The 20,552-nt window shown below is 39.0% G+C and overlaps 1 protein-coding gene and 1 pseudogene across 4 annotated transcripts in view; one reads left to right on the top strand and one right to left on the bottom strand.

The window, feature by feature from the left end:
* Nucleotides 1-20,552, bottom strand: part of METTL24 (methyltransferase like 24) — a 151,855-nt gene that overhangs the window by 80,230 nt on the left and 51,073 nt on the right. The window lies entirely within an intron of this gene.
* Nucleotides 15,525-17,530, top strand: LOC137205091 (small ribosomal subunit protein eS8 pseudogene; annotated as a pseudogene).

The following is a 20,552-nucleotide window of genomic DNA, read 5'->3' as shown; positions in this document are numbered from 1 at the left end:
GAATATTCTTGAGCACTTAGTTCAGCCAACAGTTGGTGCTATACCTGATGTGTCTCCAAAAAGGAGTCAAAATTATCTAACAGAGGGTTTCAGAGAGAGAAAGATCAACCTAGAGGAGATTCAATGTCATAAGGCAAATGTAGTGGCAAGTATTAAAGAGTTATTACTATATAAAATACCTTCGAAGACATCAATACTCACCACCCAAATGATTCCACAATGGTATACTCAATAAGCCTGTGGGGCTTATACCCAAGACATGGACATGGGAAAAAATGACTGAATTACAAGCTTTCTACCAATGCCATGAAGCAGGTGAACTATTTGAAATGCACACCAACCATATTTATTACTGTCACTGCAGAAAGATTGATCCCAGGGACACTGAAGGCATGTCTGGACATCAGATTCACATTGCTACTGTTCTAAGCACTTCCAAAATCCAATCCAGGATACTGACTCTCTAACGTTTTCTAGAGTAAATGGCTGACCTATCGGAAATACCCCACTATCACTAAGAAAGCAGAACAATGAAATACACCAAATGGTCCACACCATAATATTCCATTCCAAGTATTTGAATATCGGCCTAAAACAATTCAAATCAATTCAACCCAGTAACTATTAAATACACAGCTATCATCTGGGGATCAACAGCCCAGGCACTGTGTGCTAGGTTCTTTATAGACCTTTTGTCTTTAATCCTAACAATCTCACACAAAAGGTATTATCATCTCCATTTTACAGAAAAATAAAGCATGGCTCAGAGGGCTTAATTTGCCTATGCTTTTCACACAACTAGCAGGAGGGAAAGGCAGCATTAGAGCCCTTTTCGCTGAAAGCCAGTGACCCCTCCACTGGGCAACCTGGCCCCATACTCCCACCTGCCCCCAAAACAGCATTCGGAAAATGTCATCAACGTTTGTTTTCCTCTGCCAATACTGTGTGCAGGGCAACTGTGAAAAACCCTCAGGACTCATTTCAGACAGATAACTGGATCTCTCTAGCCCATCAGAATAATAATGCCATAGCAAACAGCAAAAACAATCTAAGTTTCTAAGGAAAGAGCTGTGCCAAGTATTTTTGTAGCCAGCCTCTTCCTTTGCCTCAATTGCTAACAAAATTAAAAACTGGGCAGAATAATAAACATGTCTTTCGTTGGTTTGGGGATCAGATAAAAAGATTCCTTTTGTAAAACCAGGATCAAGAAGTTTAAGTCTCCAAATATGCCTATATATCTTAAATATCAGACAATCCCTTGAAAAATCTCAAAAATGAAATTTCAACTGAAAGTATCTATAAATAGCACAGGATTGAGAAAAATGTTACTGGAATGAGAAAATGAGCGAGAGGCCCTTCTGCTATCTTGATAGAACAAAATTTTCTAGGGAATACAGGCAGTGTTCTAAGAATAGAAAGAACATTTTCTCCCTGAATACCCCACGACTCCCTAACATCACTACACTGTCATCTTACATACTCAGGCAGCTTTCTTTTTTCTCCCCCAAAGAAGAGGCAGGGACATATCTGCTGGAAACATCTCAACATCTCTAAGTATTAGACGAGGTACAGAATAAGAAAAAGAACTTTACTGGGAAAATGTTTTCCATAATCTTGCAAAAGAGCCATAGAGGCAACCAAGGAAAAGCTAGTAATCTATTAACAAATGCTCTCACTGACCTCCATTACCATTCCTGCAGTACAGAGGGCAGCTGCATAGCAGGAAGGAAACAAAGGAAAAGGGTCGCCATGGCCTACCCTCCCACCCACCGAACACTTACCGAGTCTCCACTATCGACTAGGCATCAGGAATACAAAAATAAATGGCATATTAGATTGGATTTCTCTGTTAAACACTCCCCACAGCACATCGCACTTCTCTGTAGCACTCACTACAGATTCACATTTCTGCCTTTTTAGAAATGTGTTAAATCTTAAGACACTTGTTTGTAGAAATGTAAAGTGGTACCGCCACTATGAAAAACTGTATGGCCGTTTCTCAAAAAAATTAAAGATAGAATTACCATAGGATCCACCAATTCCATTTCTGGGTATATATCCAAAAGAACTAGAGGCAGCGTTTTGAAAAGATATTTGCACACCCTTTGTGAGCATTACTCACAATAGGCAAGAGGTGGAAGCAACCCAATTGTCCACTGACAGATAAATGGATAAACAAAATTGTGGTATATACGTACATGGGAATATTATTCAGCTTTAAAAAGAAAGGACATCCTGTCACATGCTACAACATGGATGAATCTTGAGGACATTATGCTAAGTGAAATAAGTCACAAAAAGACAAATAGTGTATGATTCTATTTATACGAGGCACCTAGCATAGTCAAATTCATTGAAACAGAAAGTAGAATGGTGGTTGCCAAGGGCTGGGGGAAGAGGGGAATTGGTGTTTAATGAGTACAGGGTTTCAGTTTTGCAGGATGAAAATGTTCTAGAGATTCCCAACAATGTGAACATACATAGCATTACTGAACCACACTTAAAAATAGTTAAGATGGTAAATTTTCTGTTATGTGTATTTTATCACAATTTAAAATTTTTTCAATTAAAAAGAGACTTGTTTGCCCCTACATCTTTATTATTTAAGCACAGGTCCTTGCATATAGAAGATGCTTAATAAATATTTATTAGATGGATAGATGGATGGAGGAATGGATAAATGGATGGATGGACTGGACAGATGGGAATGTGAACAGAAATGTAACATATAAACCAATAATTACTATACCATGTGAACATTGAGAAATGGGCCCTGTGAATGTGAAGAAGTGGAGAGTTCTTGTTACAGTTGGTTTGACATAATATCTTTCATATAGAATTACTTTGTTTTACCAACCAACACCACAAAAACATTTTTATATAGATTCAGTTCTATCTAGTTGAATAATTCCTATTTTTTCTCTTATTTCTCTTCACTACAGTATAATCTGTCCTCTGACCTACATGACATTAAAACAGAAAAATCCATTTTCTGTCACCTTTGCTTTTTCCAGCACCTCTCTTAATCCGAAAGGGTAATGTGAAATAAAGCTTACACTCAACACTGCAGAAGATGAAAGAGGGTGATAAGTTGCTTGCCCACAGGTTATTAATCAGCTGTCCTCCAGGGCATAGTGTTATGAAGCTGTGTCGTGTAATAAACAGTAGGCGAAAGGAATAATCTCCATTTTCTGACTCTGAAGTGCAGGCATGTGCTATAAAACTAAATTGACATCTGTTAGCAGGCTTGTCACATGAACGGTTTTTTCCCGCAGAATCTGGAATAAATTAGATCTTAAAACTTGGAACAGAGAGGCTGCTTTACTTAATTCCTTCTAACGGTGTGCTGTGAACCCATCACACTGATTTTAAAGAGAAGTTCTTATGAGAGATGTTTCATTATCATTTTAATTGCAAAACTGTTGAATGCCACTCCATGCTAGGAAATTTGTGTTTTTTAAAAGGTCCTTATATTTTTAACTTAAAAGTGGCAAATGACATCTTCCTTTTCTAATATTTTCATGGCTGAAAAATAAATCAGCTTTTACCTCCAAGTGAAACTGCGACCACCTTTCCCCATGCACTTGGAGCCTGCTCTGTGGGCGGTTTATTATGCATGGGCACCCCAGAGGCTGGCATGGCTGAGCTCCCGAGGCAGAAACAGCCGGCCTAGGTGTGACCTCACAGATTTGTTCAGGAATCTCTCCCTCAGAGGATTCGCTAATATGATAGCAAGTTCTTGGGGCTCTTAATGTCAAAAGGCATTAAGCATTTTTTAACACACATAAAGGAACTTGCAGAGCTGCCTGACCCAGTGAATCTGAGCTGTGTAGCACTGAGCATAGCACCCCTCTATCGGCCCACCATCTCCTTTAGGAAAGAAAGTCACAAAAAAGGAAACCTTTAGAGGCACCTGGAGCTTAGAGACCCCCTCTGCTCCCTCAGGATTCATTTGGCTCTCACGCCCCAAAGTTTGTCAAAAAGGAAGATTCTCAGACAAATACACCCAGCCCTGGTACACAGCGACGAAGAAAAACAAATGCCAGCTTCCTGGAGCCTAATTTCCTCCATTTGTGAAATCTTCCTCTTTGGTAATAATACTGGACCCCTTGAAAATCTCAAAGGAGTGAGAGTCAGTCACAGTGCTCTATAAAATAAAGTTCCAATTCTGGTTCCATGAATACTCTTCATTCATCACTGTCACCAACGTGAGTTTATTTGCCTGTACAACCTTCTCAAATGGCAGAGATCCATATCGTTCACCTTTTAGTAGGGAACACTGAGGCACAGAGGACACAGAGACTTTGTGAGGAGCGAGGGAGTGAGGCTACAGAAGCTGACAGCCAGGCTCGGGACTCCATTCCTGTTTAACGGGTTTTATGCACAGCAGGGGATGAGGGATTTGCAAACGGAAGGCTGAGCCACTGAAGTCCTCTCTACACAGGGAGGTTCCTCAAAGGGTGATGCTTATATCACCTGGGGCAGAGCGGGGTGGGGTTGGTTAAACATGCAGGTTCCTGAGCTCCATGCCAGACTAGTTAAATCAGAATCTCTGAGGTTGGTCCTGGGCTTGACATTTGAATCAATCTCCCTAGAAGACTGGATGCTTTGACGGTGGCCTGTTGCTGTTATTTTTGGTTTGTTTTCTGGTGTTCTGAATTCTAACACTGAAATCCGAGAAGCGCTTGGTTGTACAGGTGGGAGTGGGTCTCTGGATTCCAGGGCACTGTTCACACACAACCTTTCCGGTCATGGCTTTTGGCCATGGAAAACCAAGGGGAGGACACATCTAAGGAAACAAAAACCGTAGCTCAATGCAGAGGCACTGAACGGTTTGAAAATTATTAAGAAGAGCCAAGCCTTTTTGTTTCACAGCAAATCTCACCATTACTGATGCGTGAACAGGGTAAAAAAAGCCAAAACTCATTTCCTAAATGTTGAGTGCACAAGTGCTTGACTCATGTTCTCAAGATGGCTTGTCCTTAGGGTCCACTGCAGATTGATGGAGACAGAAAGATGTCTCTGCATTTCAAATTACAATTCAGTACCGTGAATGACTCATGACTCTTAAATTGCCACTGGCTTATTTCACAGAAACACAGCACCATCATGATTAAATAGCAATTCTGTGAGATGAAGTTGCCTTCAAATATACAGAAAGATACATACCTCTCTTTGAAAAAGGAATATAAACAAGTCTAAATAGAAGATTCCACTGGGCCCTAAAAGAATCACCTGGACTTCTACCTTTATCACAGCATATCTTGTTTTCATGCAGTTTTCTACCCAAATGTTCTTCTGAAATACCAGTGACTAAGGCCTCTGGATGCTCATGCTGCTGCTGATTAATTCCACGGTAGGTTGTAGGAAAAGGTGAAGTATTCAAACTTTGATACCCTGCACGTTTTATTTAGAAAGGTACCAGGGACAAAGTCAGGTGGACAAGCATGTATTTCCTGAGCTCCTCACTGGGTAGTCAGGATGTGACTCCATACGATAAAGAGTCTCTGGTCTTGAGGCACACGCAGTTTAGTTGGAAGCACACATCTGCGAAGCAGAGGTCCAGCTACAGGGTAAAGCCATTAGTCATCCAGGACTCAGGCATGTCTGGGCCTTGCACTGGTGTGGCAGATGACCAGGGGATATTTTTATAAAGGAGTTTTCCTCCTGAGAAAAAAAAATGTCCCAGAAAAACAGCAAGTCTAGTACACAAAGCTGGTGCAACAGGCTGGCACATGAATAGAAAAATGACCTGAAGCACAGCACAGCATCTGTCCCTTGCTCCACCTTTGGTAAGGACTCAGGCTAGAGGCAGAGGACATCAGGAGAACACAAAGTGGCCCAGTGCTGGGCCTCTGGGTGACACCACTTAAGTTCAGGTCCCAGCACTGACAATTACTATTAATATCCTCTGCTCCTATGCATCTCAGACTGTGGTACACACCTAGCTGCTAGTCATTGTATGGTCCCCAACCAGAAACATCAGCATTGCCTGGAAGCTTGCTAGAAATGCAGAGTCTCGGGCCCCACGCTGAACCTCCTAAATCAACATCTACATTTTCATTAGATTCCCCAGGTGGTTCACATACACAGCAAATATGAGAAATATTGGTAAAGAATATGATTTAGGGCAAGATAAATAAGGATTTCAAAATCTTTCACGTAAGGTATTTTTAATGTATATTGGAGAACAGCCAGGACAGTTGACTCATGAGTCCATGGATATTATTTCTGCAAATAATTCTAAGGAAGAAAGGTGAATCAATTTAAAGAAAAGTATGAAGGAAAGATGCACATCCTCCCCATTGTACCAAACACAAAGTGAAAAAGAGAATGATGAGGGAGGGGACAAAAAGATCAAAGCAGGGCTCAAAAACAAGATGAACGTCTCCATGGACCAGAACATAGTGCAGTGAGCAAGACTGAAGCCAGGACATGCTGGGTTCTCGACATAAAGCAGGTATAGCAGTGGTCCTGGGGGTGCATCTCCTGCAGAGAACAGGAACTAAAAGTGCTCCCATGAGAGAGCAGCTGGGCCACATTCACTGATTAACACCAAAGTCTGTAATGGAGTACCCTGGATCCAGAAAGGAGCTCAAAATAAACTGCTGACAACCACTGATGCGGCTATGGCTTAAAACCAGTCATTGGCCTAGGGAGGTGAGAGAGACTCACCCCTGCAGACAGCAAATAAGCCAGACCCCAGATGGTTCAGTAACTGAATATTCCCAGTATCACTGGAAGAAGCAGGAGTCCCCAAATGCTTACAAAAGACCAGACCTGAAGGCTATTATAAAATCACTAGGCACAGAAGGGTGGAACCAAAAACGAAAGAAAAAAGCAAAACCAAACCAAAAACCTTCCACTGAAAATGAACTAACAAATGAAACTCGAAAATACACACAGAAATTAAATGATGAGAAACAGCCAACCAAAGCCAATAACTGGAACATTACTTCATTCCGAGATTAAATTAATTTTGTTGAACAGTCTGACAAAAGTTTAAAACAAGTATGTTTAGGGCACTCAGAGCAATCAGTAAGAATAATATTTACTTTCACAAAGACGGAAGTAGTGGCAATACACTTTGAAATAAAAACATGCAGAACTAAAAAAGAACGGACGGACAGGCAAAACACCAATTAAAAATCTTGGAAGTGAAAAATACAATAATTATAATTCTTAAAAATATCAACAAAGGGTATGAACTCTAGACTGGACATAGTTAAAAAGAAAATTAAAGAACTGGAAGCCAGCACGGAAGAATTCACCCAGAAGTAGGCCAGTGACTGAGATTTTAAAATATGAAAAAGCAATTGAGAGACAAGGAGGAACCTCTCAAGACTGAGAGGTTCCAAAAGACATCTAAAGGGAACACCAGAAGTAGAGAATAAAGGAAATTGGAGGAGAAGCATTGAAAATATTTTAATTTTTCAAATATTCACAAGGTGTAAAATTAAAAGATATAGAAAGTAGAGTCCCTTCCCCATCCATTCAGTTCTCCTCCCTGGAGTCAACTAGTATCACCAGTTTCTTGTATATATTTTCAGAGAGATCCTATAAAAACAAGTATGTGAATGATAAAAATCTACATACATTCTTCTGCAATTTGTCTTTGAGATAATAATTTATATACAACAAAATTCATATTTTAAGTATACAGGTTGATGAGTTTTGACATACGTATACACCCATGTAACCACCAACACCCCAGAACATTCCCTTGTGACCGTTTCAGTAAATCTCCTCCATTCCACCACCACATGCTTCAGGCAACCACTGGTCTGATTTCTATCACTATAGGATAGTTTTTCTTCTTCACTGAAGAGAATCATACAACATGTAATCTTTTGTGTCTCACTTCCCTCATTCAATATGAGGTCTGTGAGATTTGTTCATGTTGATGTATCACTATACTTGTTCCTTTTTACCGCTGAGTGCTATTCCATCATAGATGGATGGAATGGTGTATGGTATATTGTATATGGTATATTCAAACCATAACTTCCTTAACCATTCACCTGTTGATGGACAATGGGGTTGTTTCCAGTTGGGGTGATAATGAATAAAGCTGTTATGAACATTCAAGTACAAGTCTTTGTGTGGACATATGTTTTCAACATTCTTGGGTAAATACCTAGAAGTGGGTTTGCAGGGTCAATTGGTAAATGTAAGAACGTAGTAAGAAATTGCCAAACTCGTTTCCAAAGAAGTTGCCTTCCCACCAGAAATGTTTGACGGTTCCAGTTACTTCACATCCTTATCATCACTTAGTATCATCAATCTTTTTAATTTTAGCCATCTTGGTGTTTGTGAAGTGGTATTGCATTGTGGCCTTAATTTTCATTTCCCTATTGATTAACAAAATTGAGTATCTTTTCATGTGTGCTTTGCCATCTGTAATATCTTCTTTGGTGAAATGTTTGTTCAAATCTTTTGCCTATTTTTTAGTTGAGTTGTTTCATTTTTGGTTGTACAGCTCTTCATGTATTCTGAATACAAGTCAAATAATCTGCTTAAACACTTCCACAATGGTAAACATGTAGATTATTTCCTGTCCTTTGCTATTACAAACAATGAGGCAAATAATAATAACCTTGTTCATATATCAGTTCACATATATGGGAGTATGACTGTATGGCAAATTCACAGAAGTAGAATTGATGGATCAAAAGGTACTTGCATCTGCAGTGTAACAGATATTGCCAAATGGCCTGGCATAAAGACTGTACCAATTTATGTTCACGCCACTCTTTATCTTTGATAATCTGATTCCTGAGAATATTGTATCTAAGGGTAGTTTCATTTCCATTTCTCATACTATGAGCAAGTTTAAATACTTTTTCATGAGCCATTTGTATTTCCTTTTATGTGAACTACTTTTTCAGTCTTTATCAAATTTTCTGTTAAGTTGCTAACCTTTTACTTATTGATTTGTTAAAGCTCTTACATACCAGTGAAATTAGCTCTCTGCTTATGAAATGAGTTGTAAATACTTTTCAGTTTTTTATTTGCCTTTTAATTTTGCTTTTGGTATTTTTACTGTGTAGAAATTTTATATTTATATGTAATCAAATTAATCATTCCTTCTTTTATGACATCCTTACTCCAGGATTTTTTACATAATTTTTTAAATTTAATTTTATTTATTTTTTATACAGCAGGTTCTTATTAGTTATCTATTTTATACATATTAGTGTATATATGTAAATCCCAATCTCCCAATTCATCCCACCACTACCACCATTCCCCCCTTGGTGTCCATATATTTGTTCTCTATATCTGTGTCTCTTTTTCTGCCTTGCAAACTGGTTCATCTGTACCATTTTTCTAGATTCCACATATATGTGTTAATATACAATATTTGTTTTTCTCTTTCTGACTTACTTAATTCTGTATGACAGTCTCTGGGTCCATCCACGTCTCTACAAATGATCCAATTTCATTCCTTTTTACGGCTGAGTAATATTCCATTGTATATATGCACCACATCTTCTTTATCCATTCATCTGTCGGTGGGCATTTAGGTTGCTTCCATAACCTGGCTATTGTAAATAGTGCTGCAATGAACATTGGGGTGCCTGTGTCTTTTGGAATTATGGTTTTCTCTGGGTATATGCCCAGGAGTGGGATTGCTGGGTCATATGGTAATTTTATTTTTAATTTTTTAGGGAACCTCCATACTGTTCTTCATAGTGGCTGTATCAATTTACATTCCCACCAATAGTACAAGAGGGTTCCCTTTTCTCCACACCCTCTCCAGCATTTGTTGTTTGTAGATTTTCTGATGATGCCCACTCTAACCGGTGTGAGGTGATACCTCATTGTGCTTTTGATTTGCACTTCTCTAATATTAGTGATGTTGAACAGCTTTTCATGTGCTTCTTGGCCATCTGTATGTCTTCTTTGGAGAAATGTATATTTAGATCTCTGCCCATTGTTTGACTGGGTTGTTTGTTTTCTTAATATTGAGCTGCATGAGCTGTTTATATATTTTGTAGATTAATCCTTTGTCCGTTGATTTGTTTGCAAATATTTTCTCCCATTCTGAGGGTTGTCTTTTGGTCTTGTTTATAGTTTCCTTTGCTGTGCAAAAGGTTTTACGTATCATTAGGTCCCATTTGTTTATTTTTGTTTTTATTTCCACTACTCTAGGAGGTGGGTCAAAAAAGATCTTGCTGTGATTTATGTCAAAGAGTGTTCTTCCTATGTTTCCCTCTAAGAGTTATATAGTGTCCAGTCTTACATTTAGGTCTTTAATACATTTTGAGTTTATTTTTGTGTATGGTGTTAGGGATCATTCTAATTTCATTCTTTTACATGTAGCTGTCCAGTTTTCCCAGCACCACTTATTGAAGAGGCTGTCTTTTCTCCATTGTATATCCTTGCCTCCTTTGTCATAGACTAGTTGACCATAGGTGCGTGGGTTTATCTCTGGGCTTTCTATCCTGTTCCATTGATCTATATTTCTGTTTTTGTGTCAGTACTATATTGTCTTGATTACTGTAGCTTTGAGTATAATCTGAAGTCAGGGAGTCTGATTCCTCCAGCTTCATTTTTTTCCGTCAAGATTGCTTTGGCTATTCAGGGTCATTTGTGTCTCCATACAAATTTTAAGATTTTTTGTTCTAGTTCTGTAAAAAATGCCACTGGTAATTTGATAGGGATTGCATTGAATCTGTAGATTGCTTTGGGTAGTATAGTCACTTTCACAATATTGATTCTTCCAATCCAAGAACATGATATATCTCTCCATCTGTTTGTGTCATCTTTGATTTCTTTCATCAGTGTCTTATAGTTTTCTGAGTACAGGTCTTTTACCTCCTTAGGTAGGTTTATTCCCAGATATTTTATTCTTTTTGTTACAATGGTGAATGGGATTGTTCCTTAATTACTCTTTTTGATATTTTGTTGTTAGTGTATAGGAATGCAACAGATTTCTGTGCATTAATTTTGTATCCTGTAACATTACCAAATTCATTGATTAGCTCTAGTAGTTTTCTGGTAGCATCTTTAGGATTATCTATATATAGTATCATGTCATCTGCAAACAGTGACAGTTTTGACTTCTTCTTTTCCAATTTGTGTTCCTTTTATTACTTTTTCTTCTCTGTTGCCATGACTAGGACTTCCAAAACTATGTTGAATAATAGTGGCGAGATTGGACATCCTTGTCTTGTTCCTGATCTTAGAGGAAATGATTTCAGATTTTCACCAATGAGAATGATGTTTGCTGTGGGTGTGTCATACATGGCCTTTATTATGTTGAGGTAGGTTCCCACTATGCCTACTTTCTGGAGAGTTTTCATCATAAATCGGTGTTGAATGTTGTCAAAAGCTTTTTCTGCATCTATTGAGATGATCATATGGTTATTCTTCAATTTGTTAACATGGTGTATCATATTGATTGATTTGCATATACTGAAGAATCCTTGCATCCCTGGGATAAATCCCACTTGATCATGGTGTAAGATCCTTTTAACGTGTTGTAGGATTCTGTTTGCTAGTATTCTGTTGAGGATTTTAGCATCTATATTCATCAGTGATGTTGGTCTGTAATTTTCTTTTTTTGTAGTATCTTTGTCTGGTTTTGGTATCAAGTTGATGGTGGCCTCATAGAATGAGTTTGGGAGTGTTCCTTCCTCTGCAATTTTTTGGAAGAGTCTGAGAAGGATAGGTGTTAGCTCTTCTCTAAATGTTTGACTGAATTCACGTGTGAAGCCATCTGGTCCTGGACTTTGGTTTGTTGGAAGATTTTTAATCACAGTTTCAAGTTCATTACTTGTGATTACTCTATTCATATTTTCTATTTCTTCCTGGTTCAGTCTTGGAAGCTTGTGCTTTTCTAAGGATTTGTCCATTTTTTCCAGGTTGTCCATTTAATTGGCATAGAGTTGCTTATAGTTGTCTCTTAGGATGCTTTGTATTTCTGCGGTGTCCACTGTAATTTCTCCTTTTTCATTTCTAATTTTATTGATTTCAGTCCTCTCCCTCTTTTTCTTGATGAGTCTGGCTAAAGTTTTATCAATTTTGTTTATCTTCTCAACGAACCAGCTTTTAGTTTTATTGATCTTTACTATTGTTTTCTTTGTTCCTTTTTCATTTATTTATGCTCTGATCTTGTTTTTTAAATTTATTTATTTATTTATTTTTGGCTGCATTGGGTCTTTGTTGCTGCGTGCGAGCTTTCTCTAGTTGTGGCTAGTGGGGGTTACTCTTCGTTGCAGTGTGCAGGCTTCCCATTGCAGTGGCTTCTCTTGTTGCAGAGCATGGGCTCTAGGCATGCAGGCTTCAGTAGCTGTAGCACACGGGCTCAGTAGTTGTGGCTCACGGGCTCTAGAGCGCAGGCTCAGTAGTTGTGGCACACATGCTTAGTTGCTCTGCATCACATGGGATCTTCCCAGACCAGGGCTTGAACCTGTGTCCTCTGCATTGGCAGGTGGATTCTTAACCACTGTGCCACCAGGGACGACCCTCTGCTCTATCTTTATGATTTCTCTCCTTCTACTAACTTTTGGCTTTGTTTGTTCTTCTTTCTCTAGTTCCTTTGGGTGTAAGGTTAGATTGTTTGAGATTTTTCTTGTTTCTTGAAGTAGGATTGTATTGCTATAAACTTCCCTCTAACACTGCTTTTGCTGCATCCCATAAGTTTTGGATTGTCACGTTTTTGTTGTCATTTGTCTCTAGGTATTTTTTGATTTCCTCTTTGATTTCTTCAGTGATCTCTTGGTTATTTACTAACGTATTGTTTAGCCTGCATGTGTTTGTGTTTTTTATGTTTTTTCCCTATAATTTATTTCTAATCTCATAGCGTTGTGGTCAGAAAAGATGCTTCATATGATTTCAATTTTCTTAAATGTACCAAGTCTTGATCTGTGACCCAAGATGTGATCTATCCTGCAGAATGTTCCATGCGCACTTGAGAAAGAAAGGGTAATCTGCTGTTTTTGGATGGAATGTCCTATAAATATCAATTAATCTGGTCTATTGTGTCATTTAAAGCTTGTGTTTCCTTATTAATTTTCTGTTTGGATGATCTGTCCATTGGTGTAAGTGAGGTGTTAAAGTCCCCCACTATTATTGTGTTTCTGTTGATTTCCTCTTTTATAGCTGTTAGCATTTGCCTTATGTATTGAGGTGCTCCTATGATGGGTGCATATATATTTATAATTGTTATATCTTCTTCTTGGGTTGATCCCTTGATCATTATGTAGTGTCCTTCCTTGTCTCTTGTAACATTCTTTATTTTAAAGTCTATTTTATCTGACATGAGTATTGCCACTCCAGCTTTCTTTTGATCTCCATTTGCATGGAATATCTTTTTCCATCCCCTCACTTTCAGTCTGTATGTGTCCCTAGATCTGAAGTGGGTCTCTTGTAGACAGCATATATATGGATCTTGTTTTTGTATCCATTCAGCGAGCCTGTGTCATTTGGTTGGAGCATTTAATCCATTCACATTTAAGGTAATTATCGATATGTATGTTCCTATTACCATTTACTTAATCGTTTTGAGTTTGTTTTTGTAGGTCCTTTTCTTCTCTTGTGTCTCCTCCCACGTAGAGAAGTTCCTTTAGCATTTCTTGTAGAGATGTTTTTGTGGTGCTGAATTCTCTTAGCTTTTGCTTGTCTCTAAAGCTTTTGATTTCTCTGTCGAATCTGAATGAGGTCCTTGCCTGGTAGCGTAATCTTGATTGTAGGTTCTTCCCTTTCATCACTTTATTTTTATTTTTTTGCAGTATGAGGGCCTCTCACTGTTGTGGCCTCTCCCGTTGCGGAGTACAGGCTCTGGACGTGCAGACCCAGCGGCCATGGCTCACGGGCCCAGCTGCTCCGCGGCATGTGGGATCTTCCCGGACCGAGGCACGAACCCGTGTCCCCTGCATCGGCAGGCGGACTCTCAACCACTGCACCACCAGGGAAGCCCCCTTTCATCACTTTAAATATATCGTGCCACTCCCTTCTGACTTGCAGAGTTTCTGCTGAGAAATCAGCTGTTAACCTTATGGGAGTTCCCTGGTATTTTATTTGTCATTTTTCCCTTGTTACTTTTAATAATTTTTCTTTGTCTTTGATTTTTGTCAATTTGATTACTATGTGTCTCGGCATGTTTCTCTTTGGGTTTATCCTGCCTTGGACTCTCTGTGCTTCCCGGACTTGGGTGGCTATTTCCTTTCCCATGTTAGGGAAGTTTTCGACTGTAATCTCTGCAAATATTTTCTCGGATCCTTTCTCTCTCTCTTCTCCTTCTGGGACCCCTATAACGAGAATGTTGGTGCATTTAATGTTGTCCCAGAGGTCTCTTAGGCTGTCTTCATTTCTTTTCATTCCTTTTTCTTTATTCTATTCTGCAGCTGTGAATTCCACCATTCTGTCTTCCAGGTCACTTACCTGTTCTTCTGCCTCGGTTATTCTGCTACTGATTCCTTCTAGTGTATTTTTCACTTCAGTTATTGTATTGTTCATCTGTTTGTTTGTTCTTTAATTCTTCTAGGTGTTTGTTCCTTAATTCTTCTAGGTATTTGTTAAACATTTCCTGCATCTGCTCGATCTTTGCCTCCATTCTTTTTTCCAAGGTCCTGGATCATCTTCACTATCATTATTCTGAATTGTTTTTTGGAAGGTTGCCTATCTCCACTTCATTTAGTTGTTTTTCTGGGGTTTTATCTTGTTCCTCCCTCTGGTACATAGTCCTCTGCCTTTACATTTTGTCTGTCTTTCTGTGAATGTGATTTTTGCTCCACAGGCTGCAGGATTGTAGTTTTTCTTGCTTCTGCTGTCTGCCCTCTGATGGATGAGGCTATCAAAGAGGCTTGTGCAAGCTTCCTGATGGGAGGGACTGGTGGTGGGTAGAGCTGGGTGTTGCTCTGCTGGGCAGAGCTCAGTAAAACTTTAATCCGCTTGTCTGTTGATGGGTGGGGCTGGGTTCCCTCCCTGTTGGTTGTTTGGCCTGAGGCAAACCAGCACTGGAGCCTACAGGCCCTTTGGTGGGGCTAATGGTAGACTCTGGGAGGGCTCACACCAAGGAGTACTTCCCAGAACTTCTGCTGCCAGTGTCCTTGTTCCCACAGTGAGCCACAGCCAACCCCCCACACCTCTGCAGGAGACCCTCCAACACCTGCAGGTTAGTCTGGTTCAGTGTCCTATGGGGTCACTGCTCCTTCCCCGTGGGTCCTGATGCGCACACTACTTTGTGTGTGCCCTCCAAGAGTGGACTCCGTTTCCCCCAGACCTGTCAAGGTCCTGCAATCAAATCGTGCTAGCCTTCAAAGTCTGATTCTCTGGGAATTCCTCCTCCCCTTGCCAGACCCCCAGGTTGGGAAGCCTGATATGGGGCTCAGAACCTTCACACCAGTGGGTGGACTTCTGTGGTATAATTGTTCTCCAGTTTGTGAGTGACCCACCCAGCAGTTATGGGATTTGATTTTATTGTGATTGCACCCCTCCTACCATCTCATTGCGGCTTCTCCTCTGCCTTTGGATGTAGGGTATCTTTTTTGGTGAGTTCCAGTGTTTTCCTGTCGATGACTGTTCAGCAATTAGTTGTGATTCCAGCGCTCTCGCAAGAAGGAGTGAGTGCACATCCTTCTACTCTGTCATCTTGAACCAGTCACCCCCTACACAATTTTTAAAGTTACTTTCCATTTACAATTATTACAAAATATTGGTTATATTCCCCACATTGTACAATACATCCTTGAGCCTATCTTACTCCCAGTAGTTGTACCTCCTACTCCCCTACCCTTATATCACCCCTCCCACCCACTGGTAATCACTAGTTTGTTCTCTGTATCTCTGAGTCTGTTTCATTTTTGCTATATTCTAGTTTGTTGTATTTTTTATTTTCCACATATAAGTGATATCATACAGTATTTGTCTTTCTCAGTCTGATTTATTTCACTTAGCAAAATGCCCTCCAAGGTCAGCCATGTTGCTGCAAATGGCAAAATTTCATTCGTTCTTATGGCTAAGTAGTATTCCAGTGTGTGTGTGTGTGTGTGTGTGTGTGTGTGTGTGTGTGTGTGTGTATAAATATATATAACATATCTTCTTTATCCATTCATCTGTTGATGAACACTTAGACTGCTTCCTTATCTTGGCAATTGTAAATAATGCTGCTATGAACAATGGGGTGCATGTATCTTTTTGAATTAGTGGGGTTTTTTTCCGAATATAACCAGGAGTGGAATTCCTTCCAAATTGGAAAGGAAGAAGTAAAACTGTCACTGTTTGCAGGTTACATGATACTATATGTAGAAAATCCTAAAGATGCCACCAGAAAACTATTAAAGTTCATCAGTGAATTCAGTAAAGCTGCAGGACATAAAATTAATATAAAAAAATCAGTTGCATTTCTATACACTAACAATGATGTATCAGAAAGAGAAATTAAGGAAACAATACCATTGTAGCAAAAAGAATAAAATACCTAAGAATAAAACTACCTAAAGAGGCAAAAGACCTGTACTCCAAAAACTATAAGACACAAACAGATGGAAAAAAATGCTGTGTTCTTGGATTGGAAGAATCAATATTGTTAAAATGGCCATACTACCCAAGGCAGTCTACAGATTCAATGCAATTCCTATCAAAATACCAAAGGCATTTTTCACAGAAATAAAACATAAAATTTTTAAATATATATGGAGACACAAAACCCCAAATAGCCAAAACAATCTTGAGAAAGAACAGAGCTGGAAGAATCACACTCCCCAACTTCAGACTATACTACAAAGTTACTGTAATCAAAACAGTATGATACTGGCACAAAAACAGACACATAGATCAATAGAACAAGATAGAGAGCCCAGAAATAAAGCCACACACTTATGGTCAATTAATCTGTGACAAAGGAGGCAAGAATATACAAAGGAGTAAAGACAGCTCTTTCTAGCCAGCACCGAGTGATTGGCATCTCTCGGGACAACTGGCACAAGCGCCACAAGACTGGGGGCAAGAGAAAGCCCTACCACAAGAAGCAGAAGTATGTGCTGGGACACCCCACTGACACCAAGGTTGACCCCCCACTGCATACACACAGTCCGTGGGTGGGGAGGCAACAGGAAGTACCAGGCCTTGAGGCTGGATGTAGGGAACTTCTTCTGGGGCTCGGAATGTTGTACGTGCAAGACAAGGATAACTGATGTTGTCTACAATGCATCCAACCACGAACTGTTCTGTACCAAGACCCTGGTGAAGAACTGCATCATGCTCATTGACAGCACACCATACGGACAGTGGCACAAGTCCCACTATGCACTGCCCCTGGGCTGCAAGAAGGGGGCCAAGATGACTCCTGAGGAGGAAGAGATTTAAACAAAAAACAATCAAAAAAATTCAGAAGAAATATGATGGAAAGAAAAAGGATGCCAAAATCAGCAGTCTTCTAGAGGAGCAGTTCCAGCAGGGCAAGGTTCTTGCATGCATCGCTTCAAGACCAGGCCAGTGTGGCCGAGTAGACGGCTATGTGCTAGAGGGAAAGGAGCTGGAATTCTATCTGAGGAAAATCAAGGCCTGGAAAATCAAATAAATCCTCCTCCCTCCTATCTTAGCTTGTGTAATGAATGTGTTTATTGTTCTGAAAAAATAAAAAAGATTCTACCAGCAATTTTACTGGGATCATGTTAAATGAATAAATTAACATAAGAAAGATTAAATCATTATGATGATGAGTCCTTCTACCCAAGAACATGTTATGCTTTTGAATTTGTTCAAGTGTTATTTTAAATTCTTAAATAAAGTTTCCTTCTTATAGATCTTGCACATGTCTTAAGTTTATTTTTATCTTTTTTTTGTTGCTTTTGTAAATGGTGTCTTCTCTGCCTTTATACATTCTGGTTATTCATGAAAGTGTATGTTTTTAATTTTTGTACACTGCACTCAAACAGTTCCTTAAATTCTCTTATTGTTTGATAGTTTTTCATTAGATTCTCTTGAGTTTTCCAGTATGCAATCATATTATCTACCAATAATGAGTGCTCCAATAATAATAATACATATGCATATAATAATAACAATTTTTACCTCCTTCTTCCTAAATTTTACCCCTAAGATTCTTTCTCTTTTCTAATTGTGTTAACTATTATCTTAGGAACTGTGTTAAATAACCGTGACTATACACTGTACAATTTTGTTTATATAACAGTCTTGAAATGACAAAATTATAGAAATGGAAAACAGATAAGTGGTTATCAGGGGCTAGGGAAAGAGGTGGAGAAAAGGAAGGTAGGTGTGGCTATAAAAAGGTAACATGGGGGCTTCCCTGGTGGCGCAGTGGTTGGGAGTCCGCCTGCCTATGCAGGGGACACGGGTTCGTGCCCCGGTCCGGGAAGATCCCACATGCCACGGAGCGGCTGGGCCTGTGAGCCATGGCCGCTGAGCCTGTGCGTCCAGAGCCTGTGCTGCACAACGGGAGAGGCCATAACAGTGAGAGGCCCGAGAACCGCAGAAAAAAAAAAAAGTTAACATGATCCCAACAGTACTAGAAATGGTCTGTATCTGAACTGTATCATTGTCAATATACTGGCTGTGATATCATACTATAGGTTTGCCATTGGGAAAAGGGACATGGAATCTCTGTATTATTTCTTACAACTGCATGCAAATCTATAATTATCTCAAAATAAGATTTTTTTTAAAAGAGCTCTAATCCAGTTTTTTTTAATGATAATGACAGGTATCCTTATTTTTCCCCGACTTTAATAAGGATATTTTCATTGTTTCAACATTAATCGTGATGCCAACTGATATAACAAAGATGCAATTAATCCAAATATATCAGCAATCACGATAAATACAAATGGATTAAATTCACATACATAGATGTATTATAGAAGTATCCATCCATTCCTTTCCATTGAGTTTTTTAAAAATCTGCAGAGACAACAGTCAAATGCAAATGTAATATTTGTACAAATGAGAGAGGGCAAGTGTGGCAAAATATTAACAATTGATGAATTTCAGTGATGAATATATGAGAGTTCATTGTATTATTCTTATTCTTCCAACGTTTATGTTTACATCTTTTCAAAAGAAAATATAAAAATTTTAAAGAGGTAAACTAAAACTCCAGATAATAGCAATGCGGGGCTCATATTCAATGGGTAGTTAAGTTGCTAGGATCCTTGTTGTGTTTAGGAGGAATATAGAAATACTGACTAATTTGATACGTTGTTTTAAAATTTTATAGTTAATAATATACATTTAAAATTTAAGGGTAACCAAGACGAATTTTAAAAAAATAGCCCAATTTAAAAGAATTGAAATTTGTCAAATATGCCAGTAATCACAATAAAGGTAAGTGAATTAAACACACCTGTTTAAAGACAGACTCTCAGATTGGATTTAAAAATACAGTCCAGGCCTATACTTAATATGTCACTCTTACAGGCTACACATAAACTGAAACTATATCCAAAAAATATAAAAATAAAGGACTCTAGAATATCATTTAATATAAAACGTATTTCCCCCCCGCTAAAAAAAAAGCTGGTATGGCAGAGCTAACAGCAGACAAAACAGAATTTAAGGCAAAGAAGATTTCTAGAAATAAAAAGTGACATAACTTATACACATGGTCCGATGTTCTTCCTGAAAGAATCTTATCATTTTCCATTTCCAGCAGCAAAGTGTGAACAGTATTCCCAACAAGCATTTCAATGTAGGGCAGTATCAACATGTTGTTTATATCTGCAAACTCGATAAGCGAGAAGAAAAAGGAATCTTTTTGTAGTTTAATTTCAAAGCTCATATTCTCTTAAACACAGCACCAAGCATACAACAGATGTTTTGCAATTAATAGCGGGCTGGCTGCCCAGGAAAGCAGAAACTGGCATTCCTTTCAGAGTCCAAGCGGGCACTCAGCCTCGGGGGCAACGTCCTGGGCGAGGGAGGACCTGCCCCCCCAGGGCTGAACAAGCAAGAAGTCAGCTGCACCTGCATCACCTGACCAGCTGCCCCAACCCCCATGGTCTACATCTGCTCTGAATTAACTCTCAGCAGCTTATTTCACTTCTATACAGCACAGGATTTACTTTCTATACAATCACCACAAAGCTGTTCAGTGCCCTGAGGAGGCAAACAAGAACAGTTCTTCTACGACCAAGTCTGAACGACCAATTCCCTTCAATTTCACACAAAACTTTCATTAAAAACTCTTGACTAGAATTAGGTGCAGTTAGCAATTTCCAAAGAAATTGCCAATATATTTTCCCTGGAAACAAAGAGAAAAAAGAAAACATTTCTATAAAATTTAGTAAAAACTTACTGAAATTGTTAATAAAAATTCTTTGAATTTACAATCAAATGACAAATTGACGCCAGGCACTCTGCTGAAGGCTTTCACACTGTGTTCTCTGACCCAATTCTCAGAAACAATCCATTTAGGTGGTATCATAATATCCCCATTTTACTGACAGTCAAACTGAGCGTCAGAAAGGTTAAATGACTTGCCCAATGCCAAAAACCAACAAGATCACCCATGCCTCAAACCTAGAGTAATGAGCTCACAGAGGTAAGCTCTAATGCAGCCAGTCCTGTTATTCATATTATCT

This window comes from Pseudorca crassidens, chromosome 13 (genome assembly GCF_039906515.1).
Source record: "Pseudorca crassidens isolate mPseCra1 chromosome 13, mPseCra1.hap1, whole genome shotgun sequence".
NCBI classification, from domain to species: Eukaryota; Metazoa; Chordata; class Mammalia; order Artiodactyla; family Delphinidae; genus Pseudorca; species Pseudorca crassidens.
This window is presented reverse-complemented; position numbering and strand designations above follow the sequence as displayed.